The sequence below is a fragment of the Monodelphis domestica genome, chromosome 6 (genome assembly GCF_027887165.1).
Source record: "Monodelphis domestica isolate mMonDom1 chromosome 6, mMonDom1.pri, whole genome shotgun sequence".
NCBI classification, from domain to species: Eukaryota; Metazoa; Chordata; class Mammalia; order Didelphimorphia; family Didelphidae; genus Monodelphis; species Monodelphis domestica.
In genome coordinates, this window is record NC_077232.1 from 1,431,527 (window position 1) to 1,455,598 (window position 24,072).

A 24,072-nucleotide genomic window follows, 5' to 3' on the forward strand; every position below is an offset into this window, starting at 1 on the left:
GGGATGTAGGGAAATATATAAATAGTAATCATAACTATGAATGTTAATGGGATAAGCTCACCCATAAAATGGAAGCAGAGAGCAGAACAGATTTGAATCCAACAATATGTGGTTTATAAGAGACACACTGGAAACAAAAAGACTCACAGAGTTAAAATAAAGGCCTGGACCAGAATCTCATATGCTCTGGATGAATTTAAAAAAAAAAGTCAGGGGTAGTAATCATGATCTCAGACAAAGCAAAAGCAAAAATAGGCCTAATTAGGAGAAGCAAGGAAACGACATTTTCTTCTAGAAACAATGAATATAATTTTTGTAGCAATTTTCTCTGATAAAGATTCCATTTCTTTAATATATATATATATTGAATATAGAACCACATCAAATTTGTTAAAATAAGAACCATTCCTCTCCCCAACTAATAACAGGTCAAAGGACAGGAATAATCAGAAGAAACCAAAGCTATCCATAGTCATATGAAAAAAATATTCTAAACAACTCTGAGATACCACCTCATTCCTATCAGAAATGTCAAATGCTGGAGGGCGTGAGGGGAAAACCAGGCATTGTTGGTGGACTTGTGAATCATTCTGGAGAACAATTTGGAACTATAAAACTGAAGCACCACTATTGGCTTTGTGTAGCCAAGGGATGGAAGAAAAAAGGAAAAGGACCTATATATGGATAAAAATCTTTCTAGCAGCTCTTTTTGTGGTGTCAAAGAATTGGAAATGGAGGGGATGCTCATCAATTGGGGAATGGCAGAATAAGCTGTAGCATGTGATTGTTATGGAATACTAATTGTGTTGTGGGAAATGATGAGGGTGGGTGTTCAAAAAAGCATTGAAGACATATATGAACTGATGCGAAGTGAAGCCAAAAGAATAGGGAGATGCCAATATGTTCCAATGAAATGGAGAGTTATTTTGTCTTGGAAGCATCTAGAAGAACCTTCTAGCTCCCCCATCCCCCACCCCCTCCTCCTTTCTAGGCAGATAATTCCCCTGTTCCCAAGTCTGCTACCAAGACCACCAGTAACCGCAACTGGGAAAGCCTGGATTACTCTGATCAACAGTGATCCAAGACAACTCTAAAGGACTCTCCACCTCCAGAGAGAACTGAGGAACTGCACTCAGAGTATAATTTTCTCACTTCTTTTATGTGAGAAAATGCTTTATGTTTATTTTCTTGCTTTTAAAAAAATATGGCTGATAAGGAAATGTTTTGCATGACTTCAGATGTGCACTCGATGCCATATTGCTCACTTCCTCAAGGAACGAACTAAAATGGCAAAAAGAAAAGAACATGAAAAAGAACAAATTAAAGAATAGTTTTTAAGGAGCAGAGAACACAGTTGACCACGCCAGAGCTCCCATGTGTAAGGAAGGTGGTGATGCCCACACAGGGTGGCATCATAAACATCTCGAGCCTCCTTCCCCCCACCTATTCCAAGGGAGACTTCACTTCCTGCCAGGATAGGCTACCAGGCCAGCAGAAGGGCAATTTGCTCTCTTAAACATTGTTCACCTTGGCGATAAGATCAGGTTCTCTCTCTGACTTCTGACCGCACTGCCATTTAACTGGCCCACCCCATTGGGGAAGGCTGATGACGACGTGGTGCAACGAGCAGGAAGTTGTCTGAGGGAAGGGCCCTGGCTTTGAGTCCTGCTCCAACCCTCACTCCCTGAGGAGTCCAGTGCAAGTCACGGCCTCTCTGTCCACCCAGAGGCTGGCCGTGGCCTCCCCTGCCTCCATGGTCTTGTTATCCTGGGATCTATGAGGAGCCTCTGAAATCCTGCCTTCCCCAGGGAGCCCCAGCTTTCCTCCTTCAATCTCCACTCTGTCAACAAGAGAATAAGGAACTCTGAAGTTCAGGGAGGCCTGCACAAGGACAGGAAGAAGCCCGCCAAGTCTCTCAGGCTTCAGGAAGGCCTGGTGCGAAACAATAGCATCTCTGTTCTCGCTGCTTCAAAGAGAAATGGCAGCCGATCTCCCTCGGCTGACCTTCACTGGGCATCTCCGGGTAGCAACTTTCACAGACCATCTAGATGACCATTTTCAGGGCTCTGAGCACACACACACAGCCCGAGTGATGCCACCCTGACCCAGGTCAGGGGCTTCAGGGTTGCCCTGTCTGAGGGTTGCCTTGGGGGTTGGCCTGGATTCAAAGGGGAAGTGGCTGCCTGGCCTCATAGATGGCTTTAGACATCACCACATCCAGCCTGCCTCATTTTCCCCAGATCAAAACACTGTGCCCCAGGACGCACAGGGAGTAAGTAGTCCAAAGGAGGATGCCCACTCAGGGCTCCTGACTCCTCCTTCGGTGTCCAGCTTCCCTCTGGGGGACAGGAATGAAGCTGCCTGCCTCAGCCACTAAGGCCTCCTGCTCTCCCCGAGTCCAGAAAAAGGAGAGGAACCCTCTGGCCCCTTGGTGATATAAAATTGAGATTTGAACTCTGGACTTCAATCCCCACAAGTCCTTGCTCCACTTCCCCAAAATGCTTTGTAATCTCACGGAATTCTGAGGTGGGCGAGATCAAGAAGGTACTTAAGCTGATTGCAAAGGTTTTTGAGCTCTTTTTTTTGGACTTCCGTTTTGGAGCGGACGTGGCTCTTTCCATAATGTAGGTGAGGTCTTGTCTAATAGGCCTCTGGCCTAGGCACGTTTTCCTTATCCTGTATTTTCTTTACTCCTTAATCCTTAATAAACCTCTAAAAAATATTATACTCCTTGCAGAGAGAAACTAATTTCTACCTGCCTCAGTCTCCCCTAAAATTTTAATCTTTACAGTGGTAAGCATGCCTGAGACTTGGGTTCTGAGTAGTGCTGATGGGCTTCACTACCCCAGCCCGAGGTGTGCAGCCTCTAAGTTCCAAATAACCGAAATGCTGCCACTTTGGACTCTGGATAAGAAGCACCTCCCCCAGCATGCTTTTCAGTCTTATGAATTAATTTCTCATCTATGAGCTCATTTTCTACCCCACAGGACTATTGAGAAGACCAAGTAAGAGCAGATTTGCCATAAATGCTGGTTCTCTCCTCTCCTTTATTCCTCATGGCTCACCTCCCCAGCTGGGGAGTTGAGCAAGGCAGGCATCACTCACCTCCAGTTTCAGCTTGGGCTGAAGGACGTTCCTGGAGGTGAAGTTATTGGGTGAGAGATGCCCCACTTGTTTACTGTAGAGCCAGACCTAGAAGCCCTTGGAGCTCCTTTCCCCATCATCCCCCAGATTCATCTATGGTAGTCACTGCTTACCCCTCTGAGAGCCCTTTGCAAGTAGCAGGGGTGGCACTAGCCAGGGGAATATGGATCCCCAGCTCCCCCAGGACTGGAGCTGAGGGCATCCTTCCTCAGGAGCCTGGACCCATTTCCTTCAGACCGCCTTTGCTCTTCAGGTTCAGGCCCTTCCTAGGACCGCCCCTCCCCTCCCCCATGGAACCTAGCTGCAGGTTTGGCATTTTCTCCAATCATAAGAAAGCTGGCTGGTGCCCAGCCTTACAGTGAGCTGGTGATGGTCAAAATGGTCCCCATAGTGGGCTGGCCCTGGAGTAAGGCGTCTCACAGTTCTCTAAAACACTGTCCCTTGTTAATGCACTGCTGGTGGAGTTGTGAATGGATCCAACCATTGTGGAGGGCAATTTGGAATTATGCACAAAGGGCTTTAAATGACTGCCCCCCCTTTGATCCAGCCATAGCACTGCTGGGTCTGTACCCCAAAGAGATAACAAGGAAAAAGACTACAAGAACATCCATAGCTGCGCTCTTTGTGGTGGCCAAAAATTGGAAAATGAGGGAATTCCCTTCAATTGGGGAATGGCTGAACACATTGTGGTATCTGTTGGTGATGGAATCCTATTGTGCTGAAAGGAATGATGAACTGGAGGGATTCCATGTGAACTAGAACAACCTCCAGGAACTGATGCAGAGTGAAAGAGGCAGAACCAGGAGAACAATGTACATAGAGATGGATACATTGTAGCACAATTGAATGTAACTGACTTTGCTAGTAGCAGCCATGCAATGACCCAGGACAATCCCAAGGGACTTAGGAGAAAGAAAGTATCCACATCCTGAGAAAGAACTGTGGGAGCGGAAATGCAGAAAGAAAGCATATGATGGATAATGTGGTTCAAAGAGGATATGATTAGGGTATTAATGTTAAAGAATTATTCTACTGCAAATATGAATAACATGGAAATAAGTCTTGAACAATGATACATGTATAACCCAGTGGAACTGCTTGTCGGCTGGGGGGGGGGTAGGGAAGAGAGGAGAGAAAGATCATGAATCATGTAACCATGGAAAAAATCATCTAAATAAATAAAACAAAACACTGTTCCTGCTTGGTTTGAAGAAGGTAGAGCCTTGGGCCTCGCTGTTCTCTGGCCTCCAAAGATCCTTGTGGATGGCTGACTTTCTAAAAGGATCTCCTTAGGGGAAACAGACTCCAAATGAACATCCTATTGCAAATACCAACAACATGGAAAGAGGTTTTGATCAAAAACACAGGCGATACCCAGTCAAACTGCACATCAGCTATGGGAGGAGTGGAGGAGGGGAGGGAGGGAAATAAAATGATTTTTGTAACCAAGGAACAATGTTGGAAATTAAAAATAAAAATTAAAAATATAATAATGTAATCCTAAAAAAATAAATAAAATAAAAGGATCTCCTTAGGGATGAGACATCACCCCATCAAGTCAGGCCCTTTGGGGCTGAACACCTAAGAGGCTCTGGAGGGCAGCGCCCAAAGGCTTAATCCACCATCTTGTCCCCAAGGCTGCATACCGGCTGGCCCAACCTCTGACCCCTTGTTGCAGGGATGGCTTTTTAGCAGAGGCTGGGCACGCACTAACAGAAGTTAGTGGCCAAGTACCTTCAGTCCCCCCAGGCCCCTCCAAACAGTCAGACTTCTCTAGGAGGAATGGGAAGCCACATTCCTGTGGTCTGTGTGCTGAGAGGTGGGGGATCGCACCCTGGCATCATCCTATGTCTCTGTGTCCCGCCATCTGCCTGCCACATTCTTGCCCTGAGTCGCCGTCATGGCCATCAAAGCCAATTTTGATTCCGCCCTTGATTTTGGCTTTAAGCAGCAGATCGGGGGACAGTCCTGTAAAAGCCACCACCAGGATCCTGGCGCTCCATGGATTGTCCTCTGTGGGTCAGAGGCCTTGGCAGGGAAGAACCCACTGGGGACACGAGGTGGAGCCCCAAGCGTCACAGTAAACAGACGGCAGAGCCTGGGACTGTTTGCCGAGGACGTACAGTGAGTGCGCGGTGGGGGACGGGGCTCAGGGGCTCATCATTGGCTGGTGCCCCTGGGCCTAGTCAGGAAGAGAGCCCATCTAGACGCCGTGCCCAAAGGGACAGTTAGGCCCTGGGAGGGAGGGGAGAGCAGGGCTGGACTAGGACTGGGGATCCCAGAAGGCCATTATGAGGGAGAAGAAGTCAGAAGACTTGAGTTCAAGTCCTCCAGGCACATGCTGGCTAGGTGACGCCTCTCTCGCTGCGTTTAAAGCCCTCCACAAAAGTTCCTCATTATTTTACTTGGGAATGGAAGCATGGTTCAACGGCCCTGAAGGCCAGGCCTGTCCCAATAACAGTCTGAGCGTCCTTGTTCCAGCATTCCCAGCGAGGAGGCCAAAGCCCATCAGCATCATCGCCCTGGCCACGGGCCGCCCTTCCCCCTTCCCCGTCACACTATTGATTCCTCCTGAGCCCAGGCCTTATCCATCCCCCCCTCCCCCGAAAGCATAGAGCACGGCTGTGGGTGGGGGGATGCTGAGCGTGGAAAGTCAGAGTCAGTTTAGAAAACTGCCCTGGCAGGTCTGGGTTGGGGACCCTGCTCCTGACTCTGTGTGTACATACGTGTGCGTGCACACACGTGTATAGGACGTGCCTCTTGAGGCTCAGGAAAAAGGAAACAGCTCCTGAGCCCGCCGTGGGAGCAGAGCCTCCCCAGGAAAGGAAAGGCGAGCGCCATGCTTAATTTTCTTTAAGCCCCTGACCGCCTGTCTTAGAGTCAATCCTGTGTATTGGTCCTGAGAGAGAACAGTGGCAAGAGCTAGGCAATAGGGTGAAGTGACTTGCCCAGGGTCACACAGCCAGGATGTGTCTGGGGTCGCACTTGAACCCAGGACTTCCATCTCCAGGCTTAGCTCTCTATCTCTAGCCTCTGAGCTACCTGGGGCAAGAGTAGGCTCGAGGGCGTCGTGCCAGCTGCCAGAGAGGCGCGGGCATGGGCACCCCGAGGGCAGAACCAGCTGTGAGGGGCGAAAGGGGCCGAGAGATTAATCGAAGCTTCATGCAGGGGAAAGTCCTTCTCGGTGAGCGCTGCCTGCCAGGGAGGGGACGCCTGGGTGGGCAGTGCCACAGGCAAGGCCCACTCAGCCACTTGTGGGGAGACAAGACGCCTTTTCCCCAATTTTTAGGTTTTCATCACGACCAGTAAGTGTGGACAAACACTGACCCGAGAACGAAGGCCATCGGGGCGCCGGGAGCTGCGGTCGGAGCCACCCGCTTTTGGGAAAGTCTGCTAGGTAAGGAGGGATGCACACGGCGCCCAGGAGCCCCCTCCGGGGAGGTCCGATTCTCTCCCAGGGCCTTGAGCCTCCTTTGGAGCCCCCTGCGCCCAGGACCTCACAGGAGAATCCTCCACACCGGAGTCTAGGCTTGGCCCTAGAGTCCCAGACCGCCTCCTCCAGGAAGGGCTGCCTGATTGCTTGACCCCACGCTCAGGTCCTTCCGTGACCACTTCCTGCCCAAGAATCGTAGAAGTCTGGGGGGCTGCCGGGAGCAGCGAGCGGCCCGGATAGAATGGCCTGTGAGGGGAGTTGGGGCGCTCTCCCTTCTGCTCATCAAACTCCAAATGCCAGGCGAGCCTCGTGGGAGGCGGTGGGAATGCTGGGCCTGCAGCTGCCCCCTCTGACTCGTGCCAACGATGGGACGGGGAGGAGGGGGCCAGAGACCAGAGTGGCTGCTCGTGAGAGAGAAGCGCCAGCTCCCAGAGGGACTCCCGGGAGGCTGCGCCGCCACGGCCTGCGTGCGTCCAAGCTGGACACAAATGAGGCTCCTGCTCTTATGTCCTTGGGAGCCCCGGGCACCGGGCTGCCCAGTGGAGGAGGCTCTCAGCTGCCCGGCGCCTTCTCCGGGCTGCTCTCCCCAAACGCCCATCTCAGTCTACCTCAGGACGCCGGCTTCCCTTCTGCCTTCAGGGAGTGAAAGGGCAGAAAAGGGAAATAGAGGCAGAGCACTGGGCTGAGGTGGGGCGGCCGGGCCGCGTACGTGACGCATCCTTTTTGCACCCCCAGGGCTTGGCCCGGTGCCCGGTATACAGTGGGCGCATAGTAAATGCTGATCTTGTGCATAGTAGGCTGCTTGTTGCCTCCCCCATTGGACTGCGAGCTCCTTGAGGGCAAAGCCTGTCTTCTGCCTCTTTTTGCACCCCCAGGGCTTGGCACAGTGCCCGGTATACAGTGGGCGCATAGTAAATGCTGATCTTGTGCATAGTAGGCTGCTTGTTGCCTCCCCCATTGGACTGCGAGCTCCTTGAGGGCAAAGCCTGTCTTCTGCCTCTTTTTGCACCCCCAGGGCTTGGCCCGGTGCCCGGTATACAGTGGGCGCATAGTAAATGCTGATCTTGTGCATAGTAGGCTGCTTGTTGCCTCCCCCATTGGACTGCGAGCTCCTTGAGGGCAAAGCCTGTCTTCTGCCTCTTTTTGCACCCCCAGGGCTTGGCCCGGTGCCCGGTATACAGTAGGCACTTAATGAATGTTTATAGCTCGATTAATTGATTAACAAATGGGTTGTGGGCTAAGGACAGTTCCCGGATGTTTCTCAAAGAGCCGAGGTAAGGAGCCTGCAGCACGGCGCTAATCCGATTTGTTGGGTTTCTTCTTTTTCTTCTTCAGCCCTCGCCTTCTGTCTTAGAAATGATCCTCGGGGCTGTTCCAGGGCAGGAGAGGGTAAGGGACTTGCCCAGGGTCACCAAGCCACGGATGGAAATCGTTTCGGTGCTGCTGGTCTCTCCTTTCCGATCAGTGGCCACACGGCGTCCAGACAAACGAGAGCCTTCTGACTCTCCGTTCCCTGCTCGGAGCCTCCGTGGATCCCTGGTGCTTCCAGGAGAAAGCCTGGCAGCTAAGATGCTCCCAGTGCGGGCTGTCCTTCTCAGCTTCCACTCTGCAGTCGAACAGGGTCCTTCCAGACGTGTGTGAAGGATGTCTGACTCCCGAGCAGGCCTCGGCTGGGGCCAGGCTGGTCTCCTTACCTGCTGCCTGCTCCTTCCCCTCTCCTCAGTTTCCCCCTAGCAATCTCTCCTGGAGGCACAGTCCCAGGGGGAGGGAAGGAACAGTCAGTAAGTGCCTACTATGCGCCAGGCTCTGTGTCAAGGGCTTGCAGACACGATCCCATTTGACCCTCACTACAAGCCTGTGAGGTAGGTGCCATTATGATTCCCATGTTGCAGACGAGGAAATGGAGGCAGCCGGAGGTTAGGTGACTTGCCCAGGGTCATACAGCTAGGAAGTGCCTGAGGCCAGATTTGAACCCAGGACCTCCTGTCTCTAGGCCTGGCTCTCCATCTGCTGAGCCCCACCCCAATCCCCTCTCAACAGGGTCTTCTGCTGTGAGATGGCTGCAGAGCCGACGAATATCCAGGACGTTTCCCTTCGCTGACCCGGCTCAATTGGTCTTTCCCTCCCGTCTGGCCCTGGTCCTTCTAGACCCTCCTGGCCTCTACAACTCCCCAAAGGCCTGCTCGGCTCTGACCCAAGGGAGGGTTCTGGCCCGGTTCACAGATTGGTCTGACGGACCGATCCACACAAACTGTTCTTAGGAAAGGGAATTCCTCTGAAGCGGGCGCCTCGCTCTGCCTTCCTCGGTGGAGGGGCCGCCCTGGGCCCTCCTTTGCCTCATGAGAGGATCCTCGACGCCGGGACAATCCCGACTCTGCCCTCAGGCTCTTGTCTGGCAGAGCATCTCCTGGAGGAGAAGCTTGTGGAGTGAGTGGCCAGCTTTCCCGAGGTCACAGGAGCGAATCCCGGAGCCCGGATGCTCCGGCGCCAAGCCTGCCGTTTTCTACCCAGTGACTAGGTCTCCCTGGCCCCGATCTGAGCAGGGCGATCCACGGAAGATGCTGCCACAAGGCCCAAACCCACCCCAGAGATCTCCCACGTGCCCTTGGCAGTGGGGGGGCCCTCATGAGGGCCAGGGTGGGGAGATGCTCGCGTGGCCTAAAAAAGGTTGCGTTTCTCAGATCCAGAGTGCCAGCGGCAGTGCCTGCTCCCAGGTGTGCCTCATGAGGTACAGCTGAGGAGCTAAAAATGACCTGCTCTGCTAGAAGGTGGGAAGCAGGGGTCAGAGGGAGGGAGGAAAGAGGGAAGGGGGAGTAAAGGAAGGGAGGAAGGGAGGGAGGGAGGGAGGGAGGGAAGGGGGAGTAAAGGAAGGGAGGAAGGAAGGGAGGGAGGGAGGAAGGAAAGAGGGAAGAGGGAGGGAAGAAGGGAGGGAAGGGGGAGTAAAGGGAGGAAGGAAGGGAGGGAGGAAGGAAAGAGGGAGGGAGGAAGGGAGGGAGGGAGGGAGGGAGGGAAGGGGGAGTAAAGGAAGGGAGGAAGGAAGGGAGGGAGGGAGGAAGGAAAGAGGGAAGAGGGAGGGAAGAAGGGAGGGAAGGGGGAGTAAAGGAAGGGAGGAAGGAAGGGAGGGAGGAAGGAAAGAGGGAGGGAGGAAGGGAGGGAGGTAGGGAGGGAAGGAGGGAAGGAGGGGGGACGAGGAGTGCCAAGTTCTCGAACGTGTTCTGGTGAGCCTCTGCCCTGGCCCAGGCCTTGGTTTCCCCCTCACATTGCAGTCTCTGAGTCGGTAGCATTTGCCAGGCTGGGCAGCGAGACCCCTTGGGGAGCCCAAGAGCAAGAGGCTGGACGCTTGGGAGCCAGCAGCCTACTTGTTGGGAGGGCCGGCCGACCAGCTTCTGCCCACAAAGGTTGTGAGCGGGGAAGAGGCCTCCCACAGGACCGCACGCAGGTCTTGGGCTTCCCTGCAGCTCGTCTGACACGCTGGGCCGTGGCTGAGCTAGTCTAGAAAGCCCGGGGGGCCCCCTGGGGGAGGAGGCTCCTTCCCTTCCCCAGGAGGCCTCAGCAGTTCCATCCAAGTGGGGACGACACTGGAGGGGCCCAGAAAGCTTCTTTCAGGCCTTGGAAGCCTTTGGCAGATGAGGAAGTGAGGCTTGAGCCTGTCTGACCTGGGCCTTAGGACCAAGCCCATCTTGGGCCAACTCCAGGGTTCTCTTCATCATGGGAGGATCCGGCCCATTTCAGTGGGGGAAACAGGCAGCCTTGCCCGGGGCCACATGGTGAGGCAGCAGCCAGGTATGGACCAGAGCTTGACCCACTGCACAAATGGCCCCCCGACCCAACATCTTCACTTCCTGCTCACCTGGGCTGGGGCACCCTTTGGGGAGGTTCAGGGGCGAAGGGAATCTATGAAGGAAAGCCAGCAAGGAAATGCACTTCCTCCCACCTTGAGATCCCCGCTCAAAAACCCAGAGTTCTTCTCAGAGCTCCCATAGGTCCGTTTTCTCTCCCATCATCCTCTGCTGCCAACGGTCTTTTCCTGTCACTCATCTCTTCATTGGCTGTTCCATCCTTGCCTTTTGCATCCTGCTCTTCCATATTGAATTATAAATTATTCTTATGACAATGCTCAAAGAATAAAACAGGAGACTCCATTCAATGCTAGACAATGTATATTCTTCCCTGAATGGTGGCCGCTGTGTGGCACCATATCGGTGGGATTGCTCAACGGGGTGGACTGGCTCCTGCTGTCATACAGCTACTTGCCAGTCTCCCTGCTTAAATGGCGGGAAATGCATAAGACCTGATCGATGCCATTGTCTCTCCACTTGGACCGGGCATGATTGCTCGAGGAAAAGAAAAACTGGGTTGCATCCCTTCTAACAATACCACAGCAAAGCGGCGCTCTCGGAAAGGCAAGATCATCTCTCCCGGCCAGTCCCTGGGGATTCGGGGACGTGGACATTAAAAATCCAACATGGTGCTGGTTCTTTTGGAAAGTTATTTTGTTATTTTTTGCTGTACTTGTTTTTGTTTTTTTATTTTGTGATATATTTTGCCTTGAGTTTTCCATTAAAAAAATCTGCCTGTATTTTCATATGCAAAAAAAAGGGGGGGGGGGCAGCTGGGTAGCTCAGTGGATTGAGAGCCAGGCCTAGAGATGGGAGGTCCTGGGTTCAAATCTGACCTCAGCTACTTCCTAGCTGGGTGGCACTGGGCAAGTCACTTAACCCCCATTGCCTAGCCCTGACCACTCTTCTGCCTAGGAACCAATACACAGTATTGACTCCAAGACGGAAGGTAAGGGTTTAAAAAAAAAATCCATGAGAGCCATGGCTCGGACCCAGGCCTCAGTCTCTTAGAGAAGGTCCAGGGGGGCACCATCCCATCCAGCAGGGCACAGGCTGGTGAGGAGGGGGCACTACGGCTCTTTTTGGCCCAGAGCAGAGAACAAGGGGCCGCTGTGGTGCCTCAGGGTCGGGGGGCCCCTGGTCCAGGGGTTCTGTGGAACCCCGCCCAGAAGAGGGAGCCTTGTGGGGAGGCGAGCGTGAGAGTAATCGTCACGGACAGCTCTTTGTGGTTTGTGGAGCCCTTTCTGGGCGGAGTTTTGTCGGTGTTATCCTCATTTGCCAAACGTGGAAACTGAGGCTGAGGTAGGCGAAGTGATTTTCCCGCGATTGCACGGCGAGGAGGTATCAGGCATCAAGATGGCCATCCCCACGTACAGGGAGGAAAAGGAGTCTTAGAGAGAGGAAGTGACTTTCCCAGGGTCACACGGGTCCTACAGAGTGCTGGGGAGGATTCAGACTCGAACCTCCTGACCTGCCCCTCCCTCCGTCATAAGAAGACCAAAGTAAGGCAAGTCAATAGAGCTGAAAGGCCTGAGAGGCGATGCACAAGGGCATCCTTCTACCCTCACAATGAATCTGGAAAGAAGGTTCTCTCACCCCCTCTGACAAATGAGGAAACTGAGGCAGAAAGGGTGAAGGGACCTGCCCAGGGTCACCCAGCTAGGAAGCGTCTGAGATTTGAACTCAGGTCTTCCTTCCTCGGCACCGCCTGGCCATTCCTCTTAGCCCAAAGGGCCGGTGCTGCTTCTGAGGTGGCCATGGTCCTCCCTGGCCACGTCCAAGCAGAGCCTGGAGCGAGTGACCCTCATGAAGGACCTTGGGTGAAGGAAGGCACCTTGGGTGGCCAAAGTGGCCGGAGAGAAGGCAGCAAGGGAGGCTCAGTCAAGGAGGCCAGAGGCAGCACCTTGGGCTCTCCGGCCAGTCCAGCAGGGGCCTGTGACTCCAGCCTCCAGCACTGCCCGTCTGGCTCAGTCGTGTAAGATGGGGACGAGGCGGGCACGAGCCGAGGTTCCGGCTCAGTCGTGTAAGATGGGGACGAGGCGGGAATGAGCCAAGGTTCTGGCCCAGTTGTGTGTAAGGCGGGCACGAGCCGAGGTTCCGGCCCAGTTGTGTGTAAGGCGGGCACGAGCCGAGGTTCCGGCTCAGTCGTGTAAGATGGGGACGAGGCGGGCACGAGCCGAGGTTCCGGCCCAGTTGTGTGTAAGGCGGGCACGAGCCGAGGTTCCGGCCCAGTTGTGTGTAAGGCGGGCACGAGCCGAGGTTCCGGCTCAGTCGTGTAAGATGGGGACGAGGCGGGCACGAGCCGAGGTTCCGGCTTAGTCGTGTGTAAGATGGGGACGAGGCGGGCACGAGCCGAGGTTCCAGCACAGTCGTGTGTAAGGCGGGCACGAGCTGAAGTGCCCCACAGGGTGCCCGAGCTGTGAGACGTTCCTGGAGGTGTTCCTGATCCCCCCAAGAGGGTGAAGTGAGCGACACGGCCGGGGACGGGCCCCGCTGGGACCCCTCCCTGAAGGCGAGGGGGCGGGAGAGCTCTGGGGGCAGAGCTTTCTGTCCCCCTCTGCCAAGCGGGTCCAGCCCAGCCGGGGCCAAGGGCAGAGCTGGCACCGGGGCTGGGCGGGCGGTGCACAGCAGGCCAGCTCCTCTGGGGGCGCCTCGCTCCCTGGCCGCCTCCTCCCCGGCCACCAGCATCGGGAGACGCCCGATGGGGACGCCCGCTGGGGACGCTGCCGCCAGAAACAACAAGGCTGAGTCGGTAAGTCCCCAGGCAGAGGCGGCCAGCTGGGACTTGCTGTGACCCTTCTCTCTGCCCCCCCTCCCGACCCCATCCTTTGTGCTTGCTGTGCCCCCCTCGTCATCTCTCCCTCCGGGTTTCCCTCAAGTCTCAGCTAAGATCCCGCCTCCTACGAGCAGCCCCTCTTGCTTGCTCCCCCTCGGGCCGGTGCCTTTTCCCACCGAGGCCCTGATTCGTGGCGCCTCGTCTTTCCCACGAGCTGGGAGCGCCTTTCGGGCGGAGACGACCCCCCTCTTTGCTGCCTTGCCAGGTTCCGCAGGTGCCCGCCGCCCGCCCCAGGGCTGGCCTCTCCCAGAGGCAATCCTGGGTGCTGGCTCCAAGGCAGAGCAGTGAGGGCTGGGCACCGGGGGTGAAGGGACCTGCCCAGGGGCTGAGGCCAGACCGGCACCCAGGAGCCCCGTCTAGACCTGCTCCTCCATCCGCGGAGCCCCAAGGGGGGCCGCTCTGGGGTGGAAGGGAAGAATGAGAACCCCGAGTTCTCGGAGGGTCCCCCCACCCCGTTACCTCGTGAGCCCCCTCTAGGACGTGCCCCTCGCCGTGCTCGAAGGAGCCCCTGGCACAGAGACCAGCCAACGGCTCGTCCCCCGGGGAAGGCTGGCGAGACCCCAGAACCCGCGCGTGGCCGAGGCGGGCATCAGAAAGGGCTTTAAAGGGCTCTGCCTATCACCCCGCCGCCGGCCGGGCCATTTCTGGCTCCACTCGGGATGGGGGAGCCAAGCGGGGGGCCCAGCCCGAGGAGGTCCAGGGCACCCGGGTGAGGGCAGAAGGGGCCGGCGCCCCCCTTTCAGGATGGTTCCCCAGGACCACCTTCCTTCCAGCCGGGCCGCCTCGCGGAGCCCAGGGAGATGCAGCCAAACCTGACCGTGCCGCGTAGGCGGCATTCGGTGCCCCCCGCCCGCCTCTCGGCCAGAAGACGGTTCATCGTCGGCTTTTCCGGCTCGTCGCGGGGTCACAGCAGCCACTGAGGCCTTTGGGGGGGCACATTAGCCATCGGCCTCCCCCGGCCTCACTTATCTCCCCTGGAAAACGAGGGCCCTGGAAGAGCCTCACCGGCCCCTCCGCCACACTTGGGCCCCCCAGGGCAGGAGGGAGGGCGGCGACTTCACCCTCTGCCAGCTGGGGAGGAGGCGGCACCCAAGCTTCATCTCCTCCTGGTCCCGGGTCCCTCCAGCCCTGCTGGTGCCAGGGAGGGCTCAGGGCCTCCCCCTTCCCGCTGGGCTCGCCCCAGGTGCCCTTCCTGCTTCATCTCGTCATCTCCAGCCGCTGGGTGTTTGCACAGAGTAAGAGGAAGTCCCCAGGCTTCCTCACCTTTACCATGAGGCCTCCTGTGAGAGGCGGCCGTTGTCTCCCTCCTCCAATCACCTCTCGGCTTCTCCCGACAATGTTCGAGCTCCTTTGAGGGGAGACGCTTCTGTCCTCATAGCCCTACGCACACAGTCGGTGCCTAATAGATGGGCTAATTGGATCCAATGAGGCACGGACTTGAGTCGTCTAAAACGCGCCACCATTCTACAAATGGGGAAACAGAGGCCCCGAGACCCGCGGGACCTGCTCAAGCTGCCCAGGGAGCAGGAAGAAACCTTGCCTTGAAGAAGAGCCCGGGGTCAGAGTCAGAGAGGCCCCGGCTGTCAATGGCGGCTCTGCTCCTGCCATTTGGGGCGCCCCCGACCAGCCCTGAATGGCCATCTGGGCCGTCGATGAGGTGAGGGGAGCCCTTCCAGCATCCGCCTTCTGCTCCGATGCCCTTTGGCTCTCCCTGGTCACGTTTCCCAGGGGGCCGGCCCCGAGAGGCGGCATTTACCCATCCCCACTGGAGCCCAAGCCAAGCCCCTGGGGGTGGGCTGGGAGATGGGGGGGGGGGAGTTTATGACTACACTGGGAGAGGACAAGGTCCCTCTCCACCCTGACCCCCATGTTCTAGGTCTCCCAGCTCGGACACCCACGTTCTAAGGCCCCTCTCATCTCTGACATCCCATGTTCTAGGTCTCCCAGCTCTGACACTCGCGTTCTAGGTCTCCCAGCTCTGACACTCACATTCTAGGTCTCCCAGCTCTGACACCCATGTTCCAAGGCCCCTCTCATCTCTGACATCCCATGTTCTAGGTCTCCCAGCTCTGACACCCGTGTTCCAAGGCCCCTCTCATCTCTGACATCCCATGTTCTAGGTCTCCCAGCTCTGACACTCACGTTCTAGGTCTCCCAGCTCTGACACTCACGTTCTAGACCTCCCAGCTCTGACACTCACGTTCTAGGTCTCCCAGCTCTGACACCCACGTTCTAAGGTCCTTCTCATCTCTGACATCCCACGTTCTAGGTCTCCCAGCTCTGACACCCATGTTCCAAGGCCCCTCTCATCTCTGACACTCACATTCTAGATCTCCTAGCTCTGACACCCGTGTTCCAAGGCCCCTCTCATCTCTGACATCCCATGTTCTAGGTCTCCCAGCTCTGACACTCACGTTCTAGGTCTCCCAGCTCTGACACTCACGTTCTAGACCTCCCAGCTCTGACACTCACGTTCTAGGTCTCCCAGCTCTGACACCCACGTTCTAAGGTCCTTCTCATCTCTGACATCCCACGTTCTAGGTCTCCCAGCTCTGACACCCATGTTCCAAGGCCCCTCTCATCTCTGACACTCACATTCTAGATCTCCCAGCTCTGACACCCGTGTTCCAAGGCCCCTCTCATCTCTGACATCCCATGTTCTAGGTCTCCCAGCTCTGACACTCACGTTCTAGGTCTCCCAGCTCTGACACTCACGTTCTAGGTCTCCCAGCTCTGACACCCACGTTCTAAGGTCCTTCTCATCTCTGACATCCCACATTCTAGGTCTCCCAGCTCTGACACCCATGTTCCAAGGCCTCTCTCATCTCTGACATCCCATGTTCTAGGTCTCCCAGCTCTGACACCCACGTTCTAAGGCCCCTCGAGGCTCTGACGTTCTCTGTTCTTGGGTTCAACAGTCCCATGTTCTCTGCCCTCAGGACCCGAGGGGCCAGTCTAGTGGGACAAAGGGCAGCACTGGGCGATAAGGCTGGGGCTGGACTGTGGTGGGAGGGCTCTGACTGGTGACCTCTAAGGAGCCGAGAGCCGCAGGGAATTGGCCCAAAGGCTCGATCTTCCCCAGGCTCCCGGATAGACACGCCGGCCGACCAGCCAGGCGAGCTATGGTCTGCCCCTCTCTGAGAACTCCCAGGCCCCGCCGCCTACTCTGGCCAAGCTCGGACCACCCAAAGGCCAGGACACAAAGATCTGCAGAACGATTTGTCCGGAGGACCCCCGGAAGCCCCGCCGTCCCCACACAGTGCAGCTTCTTGGATTTCCTGGCCCCGACTGAGGGAGGGAATGAATGAAAACCCCTGATGAAAGTGCCGGACACCGTGCTGAGTCACAAACAGAGAAGTGAGCCAGTCCCTCCCTCGAGAGACTTCTGTTCTCACCTGGACAGTCTATGGCTGGGGGGGGAGGAGGCTTGGGGCCTTCCCTGGCCGGGCAGCCTATGTGACCCCAGGATGGTTGATGGCTGTGCCCATTCCAGAAGCCAGTCAGGGAGTAGGTGTCTGGCTGGAGGGCTGGCTGGGATGGGGAAGGTGGGCTTGAAGGTGGCCTCTTGGGCTAGGCTAAGCTCTGACTTCCCCTTTTGAGCTGGCCCAGCCTGAGGGCCAGGAGGCCTAAAAGGGAAGGACTTAACTGGCCAGGGCCTGGGTCAGTGGCCCAAGGGCGAGGAGAGCCCTGCTCAGAAGCTGGCTCTGGGAATCTCATCCCACACCATCTCGTTCTGGACTTGCCTTTGCAAAAACAGACGGCAGAGAGCCACGGGGGAGCAGAGGGGTGGGGGGCGGCCAGGGAGAAGGGCTGCTTTCCCCAGCCCCGGCAGGCATCTCTGAGAAGAGGGGCTGAGTGAGCTTGGAGTTTATTTTGGTGAGCCTCAATCACTCCCCCTGCTTCTCCTCCTCCCCCTTCCGCCAGGCTCGGCTCCTCTCTCAGGCCTCTACGAATCCCCACGTGGCATCCTGACTCAGAGTCCCAGCCTCTGGCTTCTCCGGTATTTGGATTACCTTCACAGTGAACAGAGCACCAGGCCTCAGAGGACACTTATACTAGCTGTTTAGCCTGTTTGCCTCAGTTTCCTCATCTGTGAAATGGACCAGAGAAGGAAATGGACAACCCCTCCAGTATCTCGCCCCAGAAAACACTGGATGGCGTCATGAAAAATGGCTGAATCACAACCGTTTGGACGGACCTACCACTCCCCTAAACCCTTCCCCAAAAACCTGCAAGCCTTTAACAGAACTCCCTGAGGAGATGAACATTGGGGAAGCGCCTGCTGTGTGCAGGAAGCACCACTCACTGGGCCGAGGGTCAGCAATGTCAGGGAACACTAAGAGGGAGCCGCTTCTCCCACCTCTGCAGGGAGGAAAGTTCTGCTTATTCCAGAGCACTGCCAAGACCTTCCTGCGGGCCTGAGCATCCGGAGACCATCGACCCGGGGAGCCGCCATAGCACTGCACGAGACCTTCCTGTGGGCCTGAGCATCTGGAGACCATCGACCCGGGGAGCCGCCATAACATTGCATGAGACCTTCCTGTGGGCCTGAGCATCCGGAGACCATCGACCCGGGGAGCTGCCATAGCACTGCACGAGACCTTCCTGCGGGCCTGAGCATCCGGAGACCATCGACCCGGGGAGCCGCCATAACATTGCATGAGACCTTCCTGTGGGCCTGAGCATCCGGAGACCATCGACCCGGGGATCTGCCATAGCACTGCACGAGACCTTCCTGCGGGCCTGAGCATCCGGAGACCATCGACCCGGGGAGCTGCCATAGCATTGCATGAGACCTTCCTGTGGGCCTGAGCATCCGGAGACCATCAACCCGGGGAGCTGCCATAGCACTGCACGAAACCTTCCTGTGGGCCTGAGCATCCGGAGACCATCGACCTGGGGAGCTGCCATAGCACTGCACGAGACCTTCCTGCGGGCCTGAGCATCTGGAGACCATCGACCCGGGGAGCTGCCATAGCACTGCACGAGACCTTCCTGTGGGCCTGAGCACCTGGAGACCATCGACCCGGGGAGCTGCCATAGCACTGCACAAGACCTTCCTGCGGGCCTGAGCATCCGGAGACCATCGACCTGGGGAGCTGCCAAACGCTTATGTCCTATCTGCCGGGGGAGGGGGGGATGGGGGCCTCTAGAAGGAAGTCCTGGCAGTCGCAGGCGAAGACACGAAGGGCCATGATGTGGAACAGGGATGAGCCCCGCCTGTGTCAGGCCCCTCTGGGCAAAGCCACTTGCAGATGGGCAGAGACCCAAGGGGCCAATAAGGAGGGCTGGCTAACCCCAAACAGAATGGGATGCCAAGGAGATGCTGGCATCGTCCCCACGCGGGAGGCTTTCAGGCAGGGGCTGGCATGGATATTGGGGGCGGCTCATCAGTCCTCTCCAATGACCCGAGCTTCCCTCGTGGGCAAAGGGGGGATTTGGAAGCGTCATACAGGGAGTACGCTCAGGGTTCCTGCCATCCCAGCCTTCTCTGTGCCCGTCGCTGACGCCAGCTTTCCTTTGCTGAGAAGGTGCCCGGGTTGAGGTAAGCTGGGAGGGTGGGCGAGATTGAAAAATATCGGTGAATGCTGAAAAGAGAGGGGAGATATTTTTGAAGGCTGCCATATTGGCCCCCTCCTACTCTGTTATGTATGGCCAGCCCTGATCCTGGAGGCTGCTCTTCCGCTGGGGGGAGTAAGTGTGAGGAACTCTCCCCGATGGATGACTTCATTGTTCTCCTTCCTATACATTGTGCCGGCGAAGGAGTGGGACGGGGAAGAGGGAAGGGGCCATCTGGTGCTTCTTCTTGCCAGAGCCGACAAGATGCCTCCGAGGAAAGACGTCCCTCTTGTTTTAGAGCAGGGACGAGTGGGGAGAACAAAGTGCTGGGCCCGGAGGCGGGAAGACCTGGGTTCAAAGCTGCCCTCAGATGCTTCCTGCGGTGCCACCCTGGGCAAGTCGCCTTACCTCTGTTTTGCCTCCGTTTCCTCCTCGGCTGGGCAACCCTAACCTCCCCGTGCAGGTCAGAGGATAGTCATTGTAAGGGACGTCACTCATCAGCATTGCGCAGAGCCTCTGGCGAGCAGGGCTGGAGCCAGCACACAGTGAGGGCTCCGCTGGCCCAGGCCTGGGGGGAGCGCTGGAGGAAGCTGGGGGCGCCAAGGGCAGAGACGAGCCAAACCGGTGAGCGGCCACTAGCCCAGGGGGCTGGGATGCGCCACCCGTGGGGGCCCAGAGAGGGAAAACACGTGGCTGACCGCGTGGGACCAATGGGGGAGGAGGCGGCTCTGCCGGTGCAGGAAGGGGAGACGCCTTCTGGGCCGGGGTTGGGGGCAGAAGACTGGCCCAGAGCCACGGCCGGGTATTCTAGCTGCAAAGGGAATGGGCTTGCCTGGAGCCCTCCGCACTGGGATTAGAGGGGCCCCTGGGGCCAAGTTGTCTCCTCTCCCCCTTCCCCAACGCTCACCGTCTCTGTCCCAGCCCTGGGTCTCTGGGGTGGGAGGGGGGCTCGTGGCAGCCTTGACGTGGCCCTGGGAGCCACGGCCACTCCCAGCGGCCACCCGCCGTTCCTCCGTCTTCCCTAACACTGCCCTAGATGGAAACCTGCCCGCCTTCGCCTGCCTTCTCCCTCTGACCAGACTGGAGGGCCTGCGAGGCATCCATAAGCCAGCCAGAACGCTGGACGGGGGCTCGAGAGCGTGCTCCACAGGTCTGCGCCCCTTCCGCCTCTCTGGGGCCCCGAGAGGCCGGGGCTTAGCCAGGGGCCCGCCATGTGGGTCAGAAGCAGAACTCCAATCTGGGTCTTCCTGTTCTCCACCCACTCTGAGGTGCTTCCTCTCTCCCAGGAGCCTTGAGGCTCAGTCCCGCGGCTGGTGCCCGTTCACTGTGCCAGGCACGTAGCCTTGGTTTCCCCATCTGTAAAATGGAGGCAGCGAGCTGCCCTCCCTCGCAGGGTTTGCTACTCGGCTCACACGAGCTCCTGGAAACCTCAGAGGGCTCTAATGATGCCGGCGGTTAGCATGGCAAGCCGACCCCTCGCCACTGAAACCCGAGTCTGCGTAAGGCTCGCCCTGACCACACGCCTGCCTCCCCCAGACGAGGGAGTCCTTCCGGGCCTCCCCAGGGGCCCCGAGGCCCTCGCCCAGCAGAATGGGAACCCTGAGCCAGAAAGAGCTCCAGGAGGGGGACGCAGGGGCCCTTGCATGTTGTTGACTGCCACAGCCCAAGGAAGCCCTTTGCTCTTTGGGCTCACGCCCAGAGAAGCTTCCTTCCAAGTTACAAATCCTTCGAGTGGGTCACAGCATCTGGTCAAGGTCGCTAGCCCCCTGCTGTGCGGTCCCCAGCCCGGCCCAGCAGACCTCCCGGCTGGGGGAGGGGAGAGGGCACAGCTGGGCTCAGGCCTCCTCCAGGGCCAGGAAGTCATGTGGCAGAACTGGGTGGAAAGTCCTCAACGTCTGCAACGGCCTCAAAGGACGAGAAGACCATGACTGAAGGGTGTCCGTCGTGTGTGAACAAGGTGGCAGTGGCCCAAGGTCCTTCCATTAAAAACGCCCAAGGGATGAGAACTGGGCTGCCTGGACTTGTGGCCTTTGGTTGTGGCCAAGCCCCTTCCAGCCTCTGGGCCTCAGTTTCACAATCTGCAGAAGGGAAGGCTAGTGGTCTCTCTTCTGACACCCCTCCCAGGTCTGACATTCTTATGTAACTAGGGACTGATCTGAGGAGCCCTAAGCTCCCCCAGCCTCTGCTCCTCCTCTTTCTGTCTTTCTTTTCCTCTCTCCTTCCCTTCCTCTCCTTCCTTCCCTCCTTTCTTCCTTCTTTCCTTCCTTCCTCCCTTCCTTCCTCTCCTTCCTTCTTTCTTTCCTCCTTCCTTCCCTCCTTCCTTCCTTCCTTCCTTCCTTCCTTCCTTCCTCCCTCCCTCCCTCCCTTCCTTCCTTCCTTCCTCTCCTTCCTTCCTTCTTTCTTTCCTCCTTCCTTCCTCCCTCCCTCCTTCCCTCTTTCCTTCCTTCCTTCCCCCCATGTCTCTGCTGCTGCCAATGGCATGTGACTCACAGAGTTTCAAACCCAACAGGGAAAAACCTAAAGGCTGGCCATTCTCCAACAGGAGTGATTTGCAGCCTCAGCCACGGCCCCCTCTCAGTCCCCTTTGTTCGGGGTGTCAGAGGCTGGCTCTAGGGCGGAGGCACCACACTCAACATCCCTGATGGTGAACCTACGGTACACCTGCCAGAGGGGGCTGCTCCCCTCTCTCTCCACATACACCCGAGGACATTTCTCCCATCACCCACCCCTCTGCCCAGCAGCCCAATGGGAGCACTTCCTTCCTCCCCTGTCTAGGGTAAGGAGCAATGAGGGTGCAGTTTAGGCACTCAGTCTCTTAAAGATTTGCCCTCACTGCTCTAGGTATAGGAGCAGTAGATAGTACTAGGCCTGGCATCACGAAAACTCATCTTCCTGCTTTCAAATCCAGCTTCTAAATATGTATCGTCTGTGTGACCCTGGGCAAGTCACTTCCCCCAGTGTGCCTCAGTTTCCTCATCTGTCAAATGAACTGGAGAAGGAAATGGCCAACCACCCCATGATCTTTGCCAAGAAAAGCCCCAAGGCAGGAAGAGCCAGGCAGGACGGAACAACACCACGAGGTCCCCAGTGTGATGCTTTGCACTAACTGTGGGCCCAGCCCCTTTGCCTTGGGTCCTTCTCTGGGCCCTGTGACTTCTCCCTCAGCCTCTTCCTGAGCCTCATTCAGGAGACCTGCCTAGTGCGGCACAGGGTCAGCTGTCAGCCACCCCACCTGGCCGGAGATCAGCAGCTCCCCAGGGGAAGGGCTGCCATTCCCCAGCCCAGCCCAGGCCAGTATACAACAGGCGCCTAAAAGAGCACTTCAAGGTTTGCAGAGCATTCTCCTCCAGAGATCTCTTCCACATACACAAGAAGCCGGTACTAGTGTGGTGCCCCCATTTCCCAGCTGGGAACACCGAGGCTTAGTCTTCCTACCTCTCGGCCAAGCCCTGCGGCCCGGACTGTCAAAGCAGCTTAGTAAGCAGGCCCGGCGCCAGCGTTTCGGAGAGGAAGGGATACTCGGCTTTCTCGGCGGGGAAGGCCAGCGGCGGAGCTCAGGAGGGGAAACAGGGGCAGCGCGGACCAAGGGCATTCGGGAGGCACCCCGAGCCGCAGAGGGGAGGCCAGCCGTCGGCGCGCCTTTCAGGAAAGCAACACGTGAGAGGGCCGAGCCCCAAGCGTGCAGACAAGGTGAGGGAGGGCGGGGCTGGGGGCTGCGCCGGCTCCGAGGATCCCGTCTCTCTTTGTTGTCTAGCCCGGCCCAGCCCAGAGCCGCCGCTCCGCAAATTGAATTGCAAATTGTCCGGATCGGAGGGACCCGAGCTTTCACCCCGCCGGCCAGGTCTGGCTCTTGCAGGCAGAAGGAAGCCAGAGCCGCTGCCGCCTGGGTTCGGAGCACACGCACGTGCAGCCGGTCCCACGCAGAGCCAGGCAGACAATGGGAGCCACGGGGGGACCAGGCAGGCCCCCCAAACCTGCCTGACGCCCACAGGCGCAGGCTGGGGCCGCCCGTCCTACAGTCAGTCTAATTCTCTTCCACAAGCCCTAGCGGCACTCCCCTGGGCACCCCTGCGGGTGGGTGGCCCGACAAAGGGGATCCTAGGCAGCTGGCACGGAATGCCCAGGGAGTCCGTGGGACGTGCCCAGGGGTGCCAGCACCTAGCCAAGAACTGGAGGGACCCCAGAGGGGGCTTGCCCGGCCTCCAACTGCTGCTCATGCCCAGCCCAGACACGACAAGTGGTGGGAGGGCCCCGAGGGGCCAGGGCCCAGCGTCGGGTGCGCCACCCCACGAAGGGGGCCCTCCGCTCTGCCCCCTCTTTCTCAGGGCACAGCCTCCGGTCCCCGCCCTTCCGAGCCTGTCTCGGAGCCCGGGCTGATATTTCGAGGACCCCTGCCGCCCAGGCCTCAATGCGGGGAGGGGCCCCGCCCCTGGGCTGGAGCCCGGAGTGGGAAGAGGCAGAGCCGCGGGGGCCGAGCGGGGTCCAGGCAGCCGGCTAGGGAGGCGAACGGGTCGAGGCCAGACAAGCGCCGCGGCCCTTCCCCGCCCCCCCCCCCCGCCCCTGCTCGGTCCCTGGCAGCCCCTGCCATTTGACCCAGAGCCCCCCAACCCCTTATCCTGGAGGGGGTGCTGCGTTTCGGGCCTGGGGCTCCCTCCTCGGACCCCGGCACACCCTAGCTGGGAAAGAGGCTGCCCCCGCCCCACCTCCCTCAGCTCCGCAGAGTGGGCAGTGCTCCCACCCCCAGCCCCGGACGGACGCGTCCCCTCCCCCGCCCCCAGCGCCCGCCGCAGCCACCTTACCCCAGGAGCAGAGCCGGGCCCCGGCCGGGGCGATCAGGGCCGTGCGGGCTGGGGCCGGGGCTGGAACCCGGGCTGGGGCCGGCCCCGACACTGCCCAGCTGGCTGTCGGAGCGCGCCCGCTGCAGGAAATGCCAGAAGACTTAGCCAACCACGTTAGCCAGAGGGAGGGGGAGAGGGGAGGGAGGGCGCGGGGCGGAGCTGGGGGGAGGCGCGCGGCGCCGCCAAAACGTGGCCCGGATTTCCCGGCGCGGAACGGCCCGCTCTGCGTGACCCAGTTTCTAGGCGAGGAGGCGGGGCCGGCCGAGAGTGACGCCACAGCTGGCGGGGGCGGGGCGGGGCGGAGGGAGGATCCGGGTCCTGCCCTGCCCTGCCCCCTCCCCGCCCCAAGAGCGCCTGCTGCTTGTGCTCTTTTCACATTCTTTCCCTGGGCCTCTCTTTGTCTCTCCTTCCCTCTTCAAGTTA

General features: G+C 58.1%; 1 protein-coding gene across 1 annotated transcript in view; it reads right to left on the minus strand.

The window, feature by feature from the left end:
- OSBPL5 (oxysterol binding protein like 5) overlaps window positions 1–23,787 on the minus strand; it is an 81,559-nt gene extending 57,772 nt beyond the window's left edge. The window contains exon 1 of the mRNA XM_056801125.1: window positions 23,611–23,787. The gene's annotated coding sequence lies outside the window, so the exon portion shown is untranslated. The remainder of the gene's footprint in view (window positions 1–23,610) is intronic.
- Window positions 23,788–24,072: the final 285 nt, after the last annotated feature.